This window comes from Protopterus annectens, chromosome 13.part0, assembly GCF_019279795.1.
Source record: "Protopterus annectens isolate FY-2018-M chromosome 13.part0, PAN1.0, whole genome shotgun sequence".
NCBI lineage: Eukaryota > Metazoa > Chordata > Ceratodontiformes > Protopteridae > Protopterus > Protopterus annectens.
The window spans coordinates 744,367,777-744,386,025 of record NC_056747.1 but is presented as its reverse complement, the minus strand read 5'-3'; the positions used below and the strand labels follow the sequence as shown (position 1 = coordinate 744,386,025).

Here is an 18,249-nt window from a genome sequence, read left to right as displayed (position 1 = left end):
ACATAGGTTATTCTAAAAGAATCAAAATGTTTGAAATTATTTTGTTTTGCACACAAAGGGACATTTTTGTGAGCAAGTCTTCTCCCTACAAACTCTTTCTAATCAAATCTGAAGTTGCAGTACCTTGGGCAATGGCAAACCCCAGTCACAGCACTCTCACTTAACTCATTCATGCCTATAGCACCATTTTTGTATACTTCCAGTTCATACCCATAGCTCATTATGGTGTCCAGACCTTCTCTGGATCTGCCTTATGTAATTAAGGGATTTAACAGCTAATGATAGGCAGTATTAGAGAGTGCAATGAGTTATTAAAAAAATGACACTAAGATTGCTAATCTGGGATGTTCTGAGGTAGAAACATTAATCACTGTCTGTCACTTATTATTCATATTTTCATATTAATATTCATATTTTTTTAACTGAGAGGCATACATGTTATTGAGGGGTATAGTGTGATATGCCATGGCAAGCTGCTAGAGCAAAGTGAGACTTCCAGATGTAACCAGAACAAAACAAGAATCTGTGGCAGCTTCTCCAACTGCTGAGACATTCCGGCTACCAGAATTGTACACATCCCTGATCACCTGTCATACAGGCCACATGGTTAATGGTTAAGACTTCCTTGGAATTATGATGCCCTCTCTATATCCACAAGAAAGTGAATAATCACAATTGGAGACAGTCAAAACAGCCACATGGATTTTCAGCCTGAGTTTCAATATAGGTAGGAGAGATGTTCATAGATGATGTCACACTAGTCCCAACCAGGCATAAATGTAATTCACCTAAAAAACACCTTAACTCTTTAAACCACACCTTCATACAAAGTGTGGCTTCACAAATGAGAACCCAATTATGTCAGGTGTATTTGTGTGTGTGTGTGTGTGTGTGTGTGTGTGTGTGTGTGTGTGTGTGCGTGCGTGCGTGTGTGTGTGTGTGTGTGTGTGTGTGTGTGTGTGTGTGTGTGTGTGAGTATATCTATCTATCTATATATATATATATATATAAATCTTTCTCAGTCTCTCTCTCTTTCTGTCAGTCTCATTACACACTGACACACACATACACGCACACACACAGTTGCACTCTATTTGCTTTTAAAATGTCTCTACGGAATTTTTCTATTCTCACCTTGAAATGACAGTGCTTCTTGCCAGCAGCTATCATTTAAAATGGTATTTAGATTATGGCAAGGATCCTTAGCACAGCCCTCATCTGAAGATATTTCTGCCTCTTTTCATCTGAATTTTGCCTTATCACATTTTGCAATGGAATGGCTTGTCTTGAGTACCTAGGTTCAGCACTTTGTATTTTGTTGAGCATATGTGTTGATCTGTTGTACTTCAATTCACCCACCTAGGAGTTGTTCCATCACTTTTCATACTGATATTGTTGTGACAAACTCTTTTCTCTTCATTTGTTTTCTCTCTCTGTCTCCTTTTCTTCCTATTTACTGATTCAGCGTGTCTGAAGCAGGACAGATGCTGCCAACATAAGAGCATCTAATTGAACACAATTAAGCTCCCCCCTCCACACACATACACACACGCACACACACACACACACAGACACACACACACACACAAATGAGGAGACCCGTAGCTCTAGAATTTTGATGACAATTTGAGAAATATCATCTGGAAACCAATTAAACACAAGTGCCTCTTAATCAGGCTCCAATTACAGACAGCTTATAAAATATTGCAAAGCAAGCTGTAAAGTATCTGTTATTTGTTTTTAATTACGCCATGTGATTTCATCCATAATTTGGGAAACAATTGTTCTGAGTATATTAAAAGTGCAGTTGTATCCCCATCCCTTCAATTAAATAAACAGCACAAGTATTTTAATACGTGGGAAAGTCTTAAGTATTAGTTAGTTTAAGTAGGAGAAAGTAAGACCGAGAGCTGCTTACATCCTGTGCTGCACTGCTGACAATATAGTTTGGGAATGGCTTTTGAAATGAGCTCATGTGGGTCAGCTGTGGAATTCAGATGAAATGCTCCAAAGGGAGAGGCATCTTAGACACTATGTGAGTAAGACGACATAATTTCTTCCAGACCCCCATTTTAATTATGTGCTGTACTGTACTGGGCAGTTAGGGACCCAGGAAAAAGCTGAAGAGTAACATTAAGTGTGAAAAAAAACAAGAAAGAAATAATCTGTCTGGATGGCATGGAGGATACTGAGGGGAGTGGGAGGAGTGCAGAGAAGAACCAGTGGACAGTGCAAGGATGCTATGGACTGCTTTGTCTAGGGCACCATTTCACTTAAGCTCTGTTGATCACAACTGTACATCTCAGGTTTATATAGCCAATAAAGTGGCAAAAAAGAGTAGATACTGAGGCAGGTTGTGGATGACAATGACTGAACTCAGGTGCTGTTTGATCACAGGTAAACAGCCATTGACCTGCCATTACATAGCCCCAGTCCATTCCAATTAGTTCCACACTGAATCACTTGCTTCCTGCTGTCCCGCCTTGCTTTGAAGTCACAATTGCTAAGACACTAATGGATAAAATTCGCATTATGTTACCCTTTACTTTCATGGTTTTACTTCCTGATTCACTGTCAACCAGCTGCCAACTCAAGCTCATGCCCTGAGCCAGTCAGGAGCCCCCACAGCATTACTATGGAAAGAAAGACTCTCGACACTATTTCAGTCATTCCCTGTGACAGCAACCACAGAGGACTGTATGTTTGTCAGATATCTTTCCACGAAATTCGTTGTAATGAGTTAAAACTGCCGAATGACTTTCCAAGTCATTTCCAGCTGTAATTTTGCTCTTCAGTTTCAGTAGCTCAGCAGGTAGTACACATGCCTTTGGTGCCAGAAGATCCGAAGGCTGTGGGTTCTAGTCCAATCCCAGGTAGCTAGATTAATTTTCCAATATTGACACTGTAGTGCAGCATAAGAGGATGGTTCTCTCCTGAGTGCATTGTCCTTTAGATAAAGCATTAAACTGAGGTCCCATCTGCTTGAGTTAGTGATAACTCAGGTGGATGTTAAAGATCCCATGGCCCTTAGTGAAAACAGTAGGGGAAATTCCAAAGTGCCCCAGCCAAATTTCCCTTAGCCAGTATGAATACTCCCTTAGGTCTCACCTGAAAAAAGGCCATTTTACTAGTGGGACTAACCCAGTCAATAACATGTAAATAAATAAATAAAATGGAAGCACATGAGCAGAATATGCTCTAATCATATTAATGAAATCCATAAACAATCTGGACAAATTACAAACCATGCAAAAGGACTACTATGTTTATTTTCCAATCCACAAGCAGAAAGATAATTATGTCCCACACTACCACAGGCTGGCTGCCCATTCTACTCCGGACTACTGGAGTAACATCCAAAACTCACAAGCCCTCACTACTTTTTATGATTAAGGAAACTACTGACAGTGCATTGCCAATTCACTCACTTCTCACCTCTAGTACAGACTCCCAAAATGTTCACTTATGAGTAGCAGAAAAAAAAATTGCCAGTTTTAGCCCTGATAACTTGGGCCACGGTGGTACAGTGGTTAGTGTTGTCATCTCACAGCAAGAGGTTCTCTAGTAAGATCCTCGACTGGGGTACCTTCTGTGTGGAGTCTGCATGTCCTCCCTGTGGTCGCTTGGGTTTCCTCTGGGTGCTCCTGCTTCCTCCCACATCCCAAAGGCATGCCGTAGGTGGATTGGACACTCTAAACTGGCCCAAGGCGTGAGTGCGTGCATGTGTGTGCCTTCTGTGGAAGGTTGGGCGCCGGGCTGGTAACTCGACACTGTAAAAACTCCACTGCCAGTCATGAGGGGACAGGTGATCCACTGTGGTGACCCCTAACCGTGAAAAAGCCAAAAGAAGAAGAAGAAACCCTGATAACTTGGGACTCTGCCTCCTCTGCTTAGACACTGGCCCTCCCCAGTAGCCTTTCAAACATCATTTAGAAATGTTTAAAGGTCAAAAGCACAATATAGTCAGTGCAGCAATGTAACACAGCCTCATTCAACTACTGTATGTATTTGACTACTGTATTCAGATTTAACATACTCTGTCCAAACAGTATGAACCTGAACGTCTGCTCACATCTTCCAGTTCCCTGTCATCTGTCTCCCTTCCTTGAGTTACAGTAATTTAGTTCTGTTTCATCACATGTATTGACGTAAACATATTTTATATGCCAATAAAGGGCTACATTCAAGCACATACAGTTTTTAATGTATAAATCCACTGTGTTGTTTAATATGATTTAATTTAGCCAAAATTTTAGTTTCAGGTCTGATTAATCCTGGCTGATCATTTTGTATTAGTCAAGTATGTTATGCTGTATGACACCTGGGTATTTTATTGGGAGTGTATCTCCACTTTTGTGTGACCTCAGAGTAGGTGTATTTAAGTTCAGGGTTGTTCCCACATTTAAGTGTGCAGGCTTGCCCTGTGCAAAGAAAAACAAAATGTACTCTTGAGTTTCAACAAACATGCTTTCGGTAAAACATTTTTGGAGTCTTTGCTGTCAACGAAAACAGTGTCGATCAATTGGCATGATTCATTTTACTGTACTGTATTCTACTATATGACATGTATAGGATTTTGTTTTTATTTTTACTTATTATTTACAACTAGAGTGAGACAGAAAGGTCTTCTTTTCAAGTCCAGTTGCTTGCTCAAATAAAAAAGTAAAAATAAAGTGCAACAACCACTGCACCACAATTCACCAAAGCAACGAAGTTCAATTATGAAAAAAAAAGTTTATTAGCTCAAGACTTAGCGCTTTCACCATTAATATGGCATCATCAGAGTCATTTGAACCACTAACAACCTACACAATATATACCCACACAGCCCCACCAATTAATCATGACATCATAATTAATTAATTAATTCACAAAAAATATTGTAAAATATCTTTTTACCCCCAGCAATGACAACAAATTACACAAACATCTATTGTTAAAAATCTGTAAAAACATTTGACAAAATTGTTTGAATGTGCAAAAAATCCTATTTGATGTTGTTCTTATATAATGTGCCACCTATAATATAGCTGACTTGTATTTCAAAATAGGCTTAAGGGAAATATTGTCATTAAGACCAGGGTACCTCATGGCATTCAATCGCAATTGCCATTTAGTCTCCAAAAGAGCAACCCTATTTTTAATGTCACCCCCTGCCTCATGGTGCACTCTATCGACTACAAAAAACAAAAACTTACTAAAGTTAGGACAATGGCTGGAATGCAAAAACAACGCATTGTGCACATCTTTTTTCTTGATTGACCTGGTGTGTTCCGTAATCCTGTCCTTGAGCTTACGTATAGTCATTCCTACATAGAAAGCATCACAGGACATACAAGAAGCCACATACACTAAATTCTTAGTATTGCAGCTACAAATCCCTGGACAGGCTATAGTTCTTCTAAATCCAAGTACACAAATATAGGCCCCTTCAGCAATAAACCTACAACATTTACAGGACCCACATTTTATCATCCTAGATTTTACTTGCCTAGAGTCTTTCTCCAAAATGGTTTTAACATTTTTTCCTTTGCTGAAAACAATTAATGGCTTGTCACCAATAACCCTCTTAGTGTCAATGCTCAGTGCGTTGATCCACGCACTCCTCAAACATGCACAAATCTCATCTGATTTGTCATTAAATTTCAAGACAAAAGCTGAACCATCTGACCTTTTGTCCACACTTTTCACTCTTGCATCAATCACATCAGAGCCACCAATTATTTTGAGTATTGGCGAATAAATCGAACTTCTCTTTTTGTACACTTCTCTTTTGATTCTCAACAGTAGCTCCAATGGGTAACCTCTATCTAATAATAGACCTATCAACTTAAAAATTTCTTTCCTAAAAACCTCATCATTACTGACAAGTCTGGAAATTCGCACCATTTGGCCCTTAGCCACCCCTTTCCTCTGATGGAAGGGGTGACAACTCCCAAAGTGCAACAATGAATTAGAGTAACTATCTTTCCTAAAGACAGTACTCGATAAACCAGATGGTGTTTTAACAATAGTGATGTCCAAATAGTTGATAGAAACCGTGTTCCACACATAAGTAAACTTTAAAAATTCCGTAGTTGTACCTAAATAATCAACAAATTCACCAGCACTAATTTCATCACCATCCCATAAAATCAATAGGTCATCAAGAAACCTGTTGTACATCACAATCTTCTGCTTAAACCTAGAAGGAAAAACATAGGCTCTCTCCCATGCTAACAAAACCAAATTTGCAAACACAGGGGCACATTTCGCACCCCTGTCCTGTGATGCTTTCTATGTAGGAATGACTACACATAAGCTCAAGGACAGGATTACAGAACACACCAGGTCAATCAAGAAAAAAGATGTGCACAATGCGTTGTTTTTGCATTCCAGCCATTGTCCTAACTTTAGTAAGTTTTTGTTTTTTGTAGTCGATAGAGTGCACCATGAGGCAGGGGGTGACATTAAAAATAGGGTTGCTCTTTTGGAGACTGAATGGCAATTGCGATTGAATGCCATGAGGTACCCTGGTCTTAATGACAATATTTCCCTTAAGCCTATTTTGAAATACAAGTCAGCTATATTATAGGTGGCACATTATATAAGAACAACATCAAATAGGATTTTATGCACATTCAAACAATTTTGTCAAATGTTTTTACAGATTTTTAACAATAGATGTTTGTGTAATTTGTTATCATTGCTGGGGGTAAAAAGATATTTTACAATATTTTTTTTGAATTAATTAATTAATTATGATGTCATGATTAATTGGTGGGGCTGTGTGGGTATATATTGTGTAGGTTGTTGATGTTTCAAATGACTCTGATGATGCCATATCAATGGTGAAAGCGCTAAGTCTTGAGCTAATAAACTGTTTTTTCATAATTGAACTTCGTTGCTTTGGTGAATTGTGGTGCAGTGGTTGTTGCACTTCGTTTTTAATTATTTGACCCTGAGTTGGGTTACTTTGTGGGTTGTTGCGTTGTTTTTTTCAAATAAAAAAGTGCTGGCTTAAGTATGGAAGAAGTGAAAGGCAAATCTTCAGTATTTTACTAACGAGTCACTATAGGAGCTGGCACAAATTAATTTATTATAGTTAGAGCAGAGTAGGTTGTCTTGTAACATGGACTCTTCCATATTCCCGCACATCTCAGTCTGAAATCTCTGTAGCACAAAGTGTGGATGAAAATTGCATAAAAACATGAGAGCATGTAGCAATATAATGTTCTTTGTCAGCAAAAACATAGTTAGGGTGAGGTAAAGGGCTGGCTTACCTGGAAGCAAGCTGTTTGGGGGTGTGCAATCAGCATTGTAAAAGAGGTGCAGATTGGTGCCTGCAAGCAGTTTTTGTAATCGTTTAATCTTAAATGCTTTCCTTCAGTTAGGAGTGTGATTTGTGTTATGGGATGTGAGTTGCAACTTGCAAAATCATTTATGCAACTATGATTAAGACAGCATTTTTATTGTCCTCAAGCCCTACAAACACACTGACCCATTACTGTACCACATGTACATTGCACTGAAATATTGTCATTTATACTTAGTGTTACATTTATTTCTACAAATTATTGTTTCTATGCATGCAGCCCTATGTGAATTCTACGCAGAAATAGAAATGACGTGTGGTACCTGGCTTCACAAGTAAGAATACCTGTGCCTTTTGCCAACTCTACAGATTGCATGTTATGAGAGATTTTGACCAAATTATCTAGGAAATGTTGGAACATAGACTCAAAGTACTACACGTATTTTGTATAGCAGTAACCCAAAAGTAACCTGTGGCCTTAGACTCTGCCCAGTAATCACACAGACATACCTTTCTCCTGACGATGCACTTAAAATATTCTATTTCATCATTTGAGGCCTCCCAAATGGCATTACTCCATTAACCATCGGCTTCACTAATAACTACCTCCTAGGCAAACCCAGGACAAGTCTTGTCAACAGATCTCAAAGTACCCAACATAAACCCACATCTGCCAATACTTTTGTATTCTGCTCATGATCTGGTAACACTACAGTAACCCAAACCCAGAAAATATGGAAATATTCTGCCAGTGACGTGTCTACTCATTTCTGCTAATGCAATACGCTACATCCTGCGGTAAAAGCAGAATAAGAACAACACAGCTAGTTAACGTACATCACTGTAATTACATTTCAAGTCGTTATGGGTACATTCAGGCCAATAATAAAAAATAAAAGTCTGAGCATTCAGAAGTCATGTAGCTGAAACACTTCATGTCCTTAAGGGGTCATTTGCATATATCCTATGGGCCTGCATTACTGGAGGACAGTAAAGCATTAAGCTTTTATTTTTTTATGCCCAATGTTGAAAAGAAATTAAAAAAATCTAAAGTGCACATTAGATAATAATCCAAAGAAAATGTTCTATGTCCATAGTGCCAGTACATGCGAAAGGAAAGCAGGAGATGTTTACATCCCGAACATCCCAAAGTCACTTATCGTGGGATTCCAAAACAAGGTGCAGCAGATTATGAAAACTGATCTGGTACAGGCATACTTAAAAAACAGAACTGGAAGAGACTTATAAGAAATTTCGGATATTTGATATGCAGAAAGAGTTATTCCATTGCAACAGTTAACTTTGGGGTTGGCATCTGTACCTGCCTTTTGGCCTAAGGAAATGGACCAAGTACTCCCTGAAATGCATTGTTACTTAGACAATATGCTGATGAAAGGAAGGAATAATAAATAGCATGTGGGCAAAGTACAGAGAATCACAGCTGATCTAAAAGCACATCCAAGATGTAGGTAGAGGGCTGCTAAAAGATTAAATGCTCCTTTACAATTCTTGTCACTTGGTTACTTTTTATCTGAACATTGAAGTGTGGTTTCATTTTGCTGGTTGGTGCTTTTTATTAATTATTATGAAGACTTGTGTTTAGACCATGTTGTTGAGTACCAAGTGAAAGTCCATACAGACATGAGCAGGACGTCCAGTCTCAGCAGAGAGGACTCCAGCTGAGAGATGAGCAGGTGACGCAAGTACTGCTGGTATTTACCATTTGCTATCTGTCATGGGGACCCATGCCTGGCCAAGGTGGGCCCTGCAATGTTGCCAATGATGTTTTCCCATTACTCAGTTCTGTTGCAATGATTTGCCTGTGCCTGTCTTTGGTCTGCATGATTGCTGAATGAAATGTTGTGTTGTGTTGTTACTGATAATATTCTGGATTCATCTAATGAAACAGCATGACCACCACTGGGCTATGCTGTTGTTGAGTGAACCACTCTGTTTCATTTTTTGCTCTTCACTCACACACTCACGCATTCACACACACACACACACACACACACACACACACACACACACACACACACACACACACACACACACACACACACACACACACGCACACACACACACACACACACACACACACACACATATCTATAAGTTATTATAAAGGAGATCACTTAATGACAGCTTGCAAACTGTCAAACTTTTTTTAAAAAGACTGGACCTTTGAGGTATGCTTTTAAAATGGCACATACAGAACAAGCATACATGCAAACCAATTAAGAAAGTCTCACCAACCAGATAATCTAGAGCCATCTGCTAGACAGTTGAGTTTTACAGCTCAATCTATTGAGCAAGATTATATTATGGAAGTGACGCCCATCCTCTTACCAACCCCTTACAGGAAAAATGACAACTAATGCCTTACACTAAGACAGATGCCTGCAGAGACATTTAAATGGAGCAGTATGTTAGACCAAGAGCCTTTCTGGTGGTAAATGACTGATTTGTTTCAAAACCCAAGAGAGATGACAGACCAGATCTCATATCATTTGCCTTGTTTCTTGTAAAGTTCTGCTTTTCTGGTAAATCACTGAGGATTACAGCCAGTCAATAATGCCAGATGTTAGAGCTTCATACTTCTTACTGTTTACAAAACGCACGTTGATGCAAAACCCGCTGTTCTTGTAATTGTTTTATGTGAATTAGAGTAATATTTGAAGATCGACCCTAATGTTTTGCCTTTGTCCCCCATTATTTTTGTTTTTGTCCCCCATTATTTTTGTTTTTGTCCACACATTATGAGGAAAGAAGTTAAATATGAAGGTCTTGTGACTATATCCAGCTTAAGACTCTTTCCCTGGTCTTAACTGCTTGTTGCGTAATTTGCAAATTTATCATATAAAATAATTTCCTTTAAATTAATGTGTAATAGCATAACTTATACATCATCATCATCATCTTCTTTCGGTTGTTCCCGTTAGGGGTCGCCACAGTGGATCACCTGTTTCCATTTCTTCCTGTCCTCTGCATCTTGCTCTGTCACACCAACCACCTGCATGTCCTCTCTTACCACATCCATAAACCTTATCTTAGACCTTCCTCTTTTCCTGTTACCTGGTAGCTTCATCCTTAGCATTTTTTGCCCAATATGCTCCACATCTCTTCTCAGCACATGTCAAACCAACATAATCTTGCCTCTCTGACTTTGTCTCTAAACCTTCCAACCTGGGCTGACCCTCTAATATACTTATTCCTAATCCTGTCCACCCTTGTCACACCCAGTGCAAATTTTAACATCTTTAACTCTGCCACATCCAGCTCAAACTCCTGCCTTTTTGTCAATGCCACTGTCTCCAACCCATATAACATAGCTGGTCTCACCACCCACTTGTAGACCTTCCCTTTCACTGTTACAGGTACTCGTCTGTCACAAATCACTCCTGACACTCTTCTCCACCCACTCCATCCTGCCTGTACTCTCTTCTTCACCTCTATTCCACATGCACCGTGACTCTGAAATTTTTACCCCAAGTATTTAAACTCATCCACCTTCGCCACCTCTACTCCTTGCATCCTCACCATTCCTCTATCCTCCCTCTCATTCACACACATATATTTTGTCTTAGTCCTGCTGACTTTCATTCCTCTTCTCTCTAGAGCATATCTCCATATCTCCAGGGTCTCCTCCACCTGTTCCCTACTCTCACTGCAGAGCACAATGTCATCTGCAAACATCATAGTCCATGGGGACTCCTGTCTGATCTTATCTGTCAACCTGTCCATCACCATTGCAAATAAGAAAGGGCTCAGAGCTGATCCTTGATGTAACCCCACCTCCACCTTAAAGGCATCCGTCACTCCCACCGCAGACCTCACCGCTGTCACACTACCCTCGTACATATCCTGTACTACTCTTACATACTTCTCTGACACTCCTGACTTCCTCATACAATACCACAACTCCTCTCTAGGCACCCTGTCATATGCTTTCTCCAAGTCTACAAAAACACAATGCAACTCCTTCTGGCATTCTCTGTACTTCTCCATCAACACTCTCAGAGCAAAATGCTAGATGAGGTCTTTTTTCAGGTAGTCATGTTTTTTTCTAAGTGTATTTTAGGTATTCAGATTTGCTGCTTCTGTGGTGCTCTCTGTATGCAGTTATTTTATTATGCATAACTTATTTGAGGGTTTGTTTCTGCTTTCCATTTTATTAATTTTACTGACACTTCAACTGATTTTAATTTATATCCTATATTATTTTCTAAACACCTTCCTACTTGAAAAAAAAAAGCAAAGGTGAAGACCAATGGATGGGAAACTGGAAATTCAATCCTGGTCTGGCCCCCATGTCTTTGATAGGCAGAGGCAGGCGGTGATATGCAAATTAACATACCCCACCACATAGCTTTTAGTAACTTCCTAACATACCCCCTCTTAATAAATGCACATGATACATGAGAACACAAATGGATTGGAGTGGATAGGATTGGATTGCGTGGCTAGGCTTATAAGGGCCCTAGTCATTAGCCTAGTATATACCTGTGACTGTATTTACAGATGCTGTTTGTTTGATATTATTTATGTCAAGTCATTTGCACAGCAGAGGCTCCTCATTTAATATAAATACATTTCTGGACATCATATAGTGAAGACTTGTTTAACTGATTTAGTAATTGTTAAGTAATTACACTGTAAGATCACTGATGACATATGCTAAAGACTGCCTCCATGAACTTTAGGAAAGTAACCGAAGCAACACTCTGACTGAAACACAGTGCAAAAAAAGTAATGTTTGTGTGTGGTACAGCTGTAATTATTACTGAAAATTTCCGGGACATAATACATGGAATTAAATATGGGAGTGCTGCCAGATACTTGTGTGAATGTTATGCTACAGTGAATGTAACACATGCATTTGACAGACTTGTATGTTATATTGAAGTGTTCATCTTGATCTGCCAAACAAGTGTGCAGATGGCATACTGTATTGTTCATAGCACATGCATACATTTAACAGCCCTGCATCAGGATGATCTTGTACTTCACATATATGCAGCCTCTCAATTGCTTGGCATGAAGGGAGACATCATAATCCATGCAGCATGTGTCTGCAGCACCTAAAGATGCAGTGTGAAAAGCTGCAGATGAGTGGAATAAAGATACAAAATGCTCCATCAGCCATCCAGATCTCTATACCTCTACAGTATTTCATTCTTTCTTTTCAGTAAAACAGTTTGCATAATCCAGGCAGCTAAATCCAGGACATTACGGCTTCCACACTTGTGTGCATGTGTGTGTGTGGGGGGGGGGGGGGGGGGGCTTGCAGACCGATGGAGCAGCAGCAGTAGGGTATATACAGTGTTACCTGCAGGGGTACTGTTCCAGGTTCAATTAATTCTCTGGACACCAGCAGTCAGAAAGAGAAAAAAATGAACAGCAGTTGCTGGTTTATATACTTGGAAGGAGTATGCTTTTTACTATAATTCTGCCATATGCAACTCGCCAAAAAGCCCATAATCTAGGTAGACAGTAAAGGGTGAAAAGCTAGAGTGCCCCTGCTCATTGTGGAAACAGAATGGCATCACTGCCACTAGTTTTACTATCTCCAGAGTGACCTACAGATGGCAGGATGCCAAAATGTCTGGAGTCAATGTGGTTTGAATCCCAGTACTGCCAACCAGCGGTGAAGTAATAGCAAGAAAGTGCACACAAGTCTAGCTCAAAGCAACCTGGCTGAAACAGCAAAAAATACATAGATGTCCTTTTCATATATGCTGTCAGAGCATTTCAAAGTGGCCTTTTAACAGCCCACTAAATCCCAGTGTTTTACTTACCAGCCCTTTCTCACTGGCCTACCTTTCAGACTGCGCCACCCCTTCTGTAAATTCCTGGATCCGCCACTGGTTAAGGCAAAAGCGCTTTAGACATCTGAGTTTATTATTTTGTTCCTTTTCCTTGCTTGCATCAGTTTCAAAAACAGCAGTAAAGTGGTGGTGTTTCTCAAGGCCAAAATGTACATTTTGCTTCATGTCAGCATAGTCACCCTACCATAGTCATATATCTAAGTTTATGTAATAAACCTCCCTAGCCTCAGTTTATGTGGCCTGAGGCAATGCTGCCCTCCTGCCTGCCTTGATTAGATTCACCACTTCCTTTTAGTTAGCTCTAGCTTCACACGTTTAGTTTGTCTCTGTTTAACAAAGATGCACACATTTGTGATATTCTTCCCATCACAGACTTAACTTTTGTTCATTTACAACCTGTGACATCTGCATTCTTATTATGTAAGACTATTGGTAGTGCTCCTATATTATTCCTGATGTTTCTTTGTACTGCATTAACAATCTGTGAATTGTTTTCTACTTATTTCAATTGTAGATGGATTAATATCTTGCTTATATGTAATAATTAAGTAAATTCAGTGCACTACCAAGGATAGTCCATACAGTTGTATATTTTTCCAATCTCCCTAGACAGCTCTGCAAAGTTCTTTTGCAACAGAAACTGGTACAGGCCACACTTACTGGAGACTCTCTGATTCCCATGATGGGAACTGCACTTTGCTATTTTATAAGGATTACTACTGTGGCAACTAGGACTTATTACATATGCTACTGATAACCTCTTATAATGTTCCTGTTTTGACTCGTTTGTCAACAGGCATTACTTGTACATTAATACACTGCTGGAGAACATTCATTCTCCAATCAGGACTCCTGGAGAACATTCATTCTCCAATCAGGGTACTGATTTCCAGTTTGTCCATTCTCTAATGCAGTATAATACTTTAGGGTTTTGATTTGACTTGTCACATATTTTTTGCACTTGTTGCCCACCTAAACATGGCAAATTGCATCTACTTACCACATCACAGGTACAATGGTGTATTAATAATTATACATAGCCAGAGACAAGTTTTATAAGAAGTGTTTGTATCAATTAGGCACTAGCCACATAGGATTGGAATACAGCACATAAACTATAACTTATTATCTACCAATACTGGTAGATATGCAAAACAGGTATGAAAGATGAGATTTATCCTACTGTAGCTTGGATGAACAGCCTATGACATACATTTAATGGCCCCAGCTCAAGTGAATTGATAATGATCTCTGTGTTAAAGCATACTGCATGTCACGTAAACTGCATTTTGATCTGGAAAATCTCATTTAAGGGCAAAGCACTCATCTGTTTGTTTTTCAATAAAGAAGTTTTGATTTCTAAATAAGTTATAATTGCTTAAGTATTCTGAAGTCTCACAAGAGCTTGTCTACAGTGTATGGTTCTTTTTTTCATGATTTTTTAGGATTCTCAGCCAACAGGTTTGTTGCTCACAAGTACCACTTTCCCCGTGGTCTATTCTTTTTCCTTATGGGAGGGAGACGTCTTACTATTATTCCTCAACACTAGGATCTGTGCTCTCTCCCTCTATATATATATATATATATATATATATATATATATATATATATATATATATATATATATACATATACGCACACACATATATATATATATATATATATATATATATATATTTATATATCTATATATATGGGATCTGTACAGATGCTCGACTGCACCTTTCACTGAATCCCAATTGGGTGAGCATGCTTGCGTGAAAGTATTGTTCACCGAAGCAGCACTTTCCCGTAAGTATGCTTGTTGTCCCGGTTGTACTACAGTGTGGTAAGGGAAAATTCTCTTTTCCCCGCTGTAGTGCGACCTCGGAGGGAGAATATTAAAGTAGGGGTGGGGGGTGCAGCCCCCCACATCGAGGGGCGCAGGGAGGGCTTGCCCCCCCCTGCATTCAAGTAGATTTTGTGTTTTTTTTTTTTTTTTAAACATACTTTAACGAAAGCACTTTCATTAAAGTGTGTTCAGTGGTAATGGATTTGGGCTTTTGAACTTTCGTTCAAAAGTCCTAGATCCATATATATATATATATATATATATATATATATATATATATATATATACACACACACACACACACACACACACACACACACACACACACACACACACATAGGAATTAAAGACAAATGAGTCTCATGAACATTTTCTTCTTGCTGTCATAGGGATAGGGCAGTCAATCCCAGGGCGAACTATTAGATTATTGAAATGCAATAGATCCAGTTCATCTGGGTCTCTAATGTTTTGGAAGGAAAGGCATAGCCCTACCTTCAAGAGACTATAAGATGCTGAATAAAAGTAGCTCATGGTCTTTAAGACTGTGCTCTTCTTAGTTAAGAACCTCTAGGGTCTTTCGAGTCATTTGAAATGTTTACTGAGGTGCATCCCAAAAGGGACATTGTACTCAATATTTGGCCGAATCAATGCTGAATATAAGGGATCAATGACTTCTTTAGCAATGGATGATATTCCCTTGGCAATTAACTGTGCTAAGCAGAAGGATTGTCTGACTGCTGTTATCAAGTGATGATCCAAAGTGAGAGAATTATCAGTTCATGACCCAGGGTCCCTAACTGCATTTTCATTTTGAAGTGGAGTATTGTCTGTGCTGTATGCTGAGGGAAGGGGTCGAATACCAAATGTGATAACATTGGACTATTTTGCTTTCAATTTCATCCCATTTTCAGTGCACCTAGTCATTTTCATGTGCAATTTCTTGCTGAAGGGTTAGAATATCAGAAGAATGCTTGATAATAGTTCCCCATTAGCAGTGTCTACAAACTTACTTAGTCAGAGGTTTGAAGATCTGAAAAGTAGATGCCAAAAAGGATGGGTCCCAACACTGTGCCCTTGGGGACACTACTTACTACTTTCACACTTTCTGATCAGGTACCTGCCACTCACACTGTGCGGGTTCTGTCTATCCATCTTACCAAGTGGACTCTATTTTAAGGTGTTAAGCTTACTTAAATGCCAGCATGGAGTATGGTGTCCAATTGGCCAGGTCAAGATAAGCTGTGTGAACCGTATCACCACTGTCGACATGTATCGATATATATATATATATATATATATATATATATATATATATATATATATATATATATATATATATATAAATATATATATTATAGTGTCAGTTAACTTTCTTAAGGTATGTTACTGTAATATGGATTATGGCAGAATTGGTCAGTTATATAGTACAGTTAGATTATACTGATGCACCAAGGACAGTAATAAATCTTTGTTGATGAAGAGAGTGGTAATAACCATAATGTATCTAAACATGTATGTCACACATGAATATTTTAACACAATCCCTTTACTTGGGTCCACTGTTAGGATAGTATCTGTACACACACACACACACACACACACACACACACACACACACACACACACACACCTGCAGTGTATTCGCTTGTATATGTATGCCTTTCTCATTCACTTTAATTCCTTGTTTTCCTGTATTTTAGCTAAGAGTTCTACTTTCTATATGTATCGGCATACCTTTACCATCCTGAATTATTATGCATTTGTGACTAAAATTAAACATTGATAAATTAGGGGTTGTTATATCAGTTAAAGTGTTTGACTCACAGACACAAGGTACAGTGTTTGAGTCTCATCTTTGTGAGGGAAATTGGCTAGGCATAGAATGGCCCATTAAGACAGCTAGGCTATGTACCTATTAAATAATTTAATTATGGATTTTTCTTAATCATAGTTGCATCACAGTTCCAATTATAAAAGTCAGATTGTTAATCACAGTTTTGGAGATATTGCCCTAATTTTTAAATGCATTCAGGATTTCTAAAGAAAGTAACTGTATTTAGCATGCCATGACCCACACTCACTCACTATGCATGGTATTCTGTTGCTGCAGGTGAAACATCTCTATCCTGTCCTTGTAATGCTACAAGAACTGTGATTTTCCATGTCCGATGTTGAGGGGCAGGGAAGGTTTCTTGTGGTTAGTTAGATCCAACATGGCAGAAAGCTGCCTTACATCATGTTTATTTTAATGTCATCTACTCACATGATTACTGCTGGTTCTCACAGCTATTGATATGCTTGTTCAAAACTGGATATTGCTAAATTCCAGAGCAAAAGAACGAGAGAAGTATTTTCCAATGCAGCTAATTTGTTTAGTATAAAATGACAGATCATAAGAAGAAATAAAAAAATAATTCACATATTGCTTTGTAGTCTAACCAGTAGAAATCTTGAACAGCACTACAAAATCATTAACATTTTGCAGAGCTAAGGCATTTCATTTATCAGGATGGAAAGCTTTGATCTGCATGCTACAGCTTTCCAGTCCCATTTTCCATGAATAAATTGATGTTAAATTTGTTCTTTTTGCTGGGCATATTTTTCTTTCAGGCTTTGATGTTACGATCAGTGCAATCAGTGTGCTGCTACAATACTGGAGAACTATGGGTTACAGATCTCCATCGGTTAGGGTGCCTATTATAATAAGGCACTGAGGAGAAGAAATTAATGCTGAACAGCTAAGAAATCTTGACAGGTCAGCTTGAAAACTATAATCATTCATACAAAATTTGTACATACAAAGGAGGCAAGCATTGCCTGAGGCCTGCAAATCAGTGAACATTACAGCTTCTTTTACTTAGCCTGTAAACAGCCATAAAGTTGTTTTATCTGTTCTTGCAATGTTGTACTGTTGTTTCAGGATTCTCTGCACCACAGTGAAATGTAATCACAATGAAAGGAAGCACATTAGTAGTATATATGCAATAGGTAAACTGGCCATATCCGTAATCAGCAAACTCCTTTCTAAGAAAGAGTACTAAAAAACATTTTGTTAGATTCCCCACACCCCTTCAGTTATATATAGAAACTCTATGACTGCTGTCAACAGTCAATCATCTCTATTGCCTTGCTGCAGGCAGTGTGTACCAGCGTACCACTCTACCCTGGCATCATCATATGGGAACACACCCTGATCATCCAGTATTGCAGGGTCTTTCTTGCTATGGGAACACATCATGATTATTCAACATTGCAGGGTCTGTCTTGTTATGTGAATACAAGACTTCCACGGTGGT

The 18,249-nt window shown here is 38.8% G+C and overlaps 1 protein-coding gene across 3 annotated transcripts in view; it reads left to right on the top strand.

Annotated features, from left to right (window-relative positions):
* SEZ6 (seizure related 6 homolog) overlaps positions 1-18,249 on the top strand; it is a 2,840,429-nt gene that overhangs the window by 2,560,139 nt on the left and 262,041 nt on the right. The window lies entirely within an intron of this gene.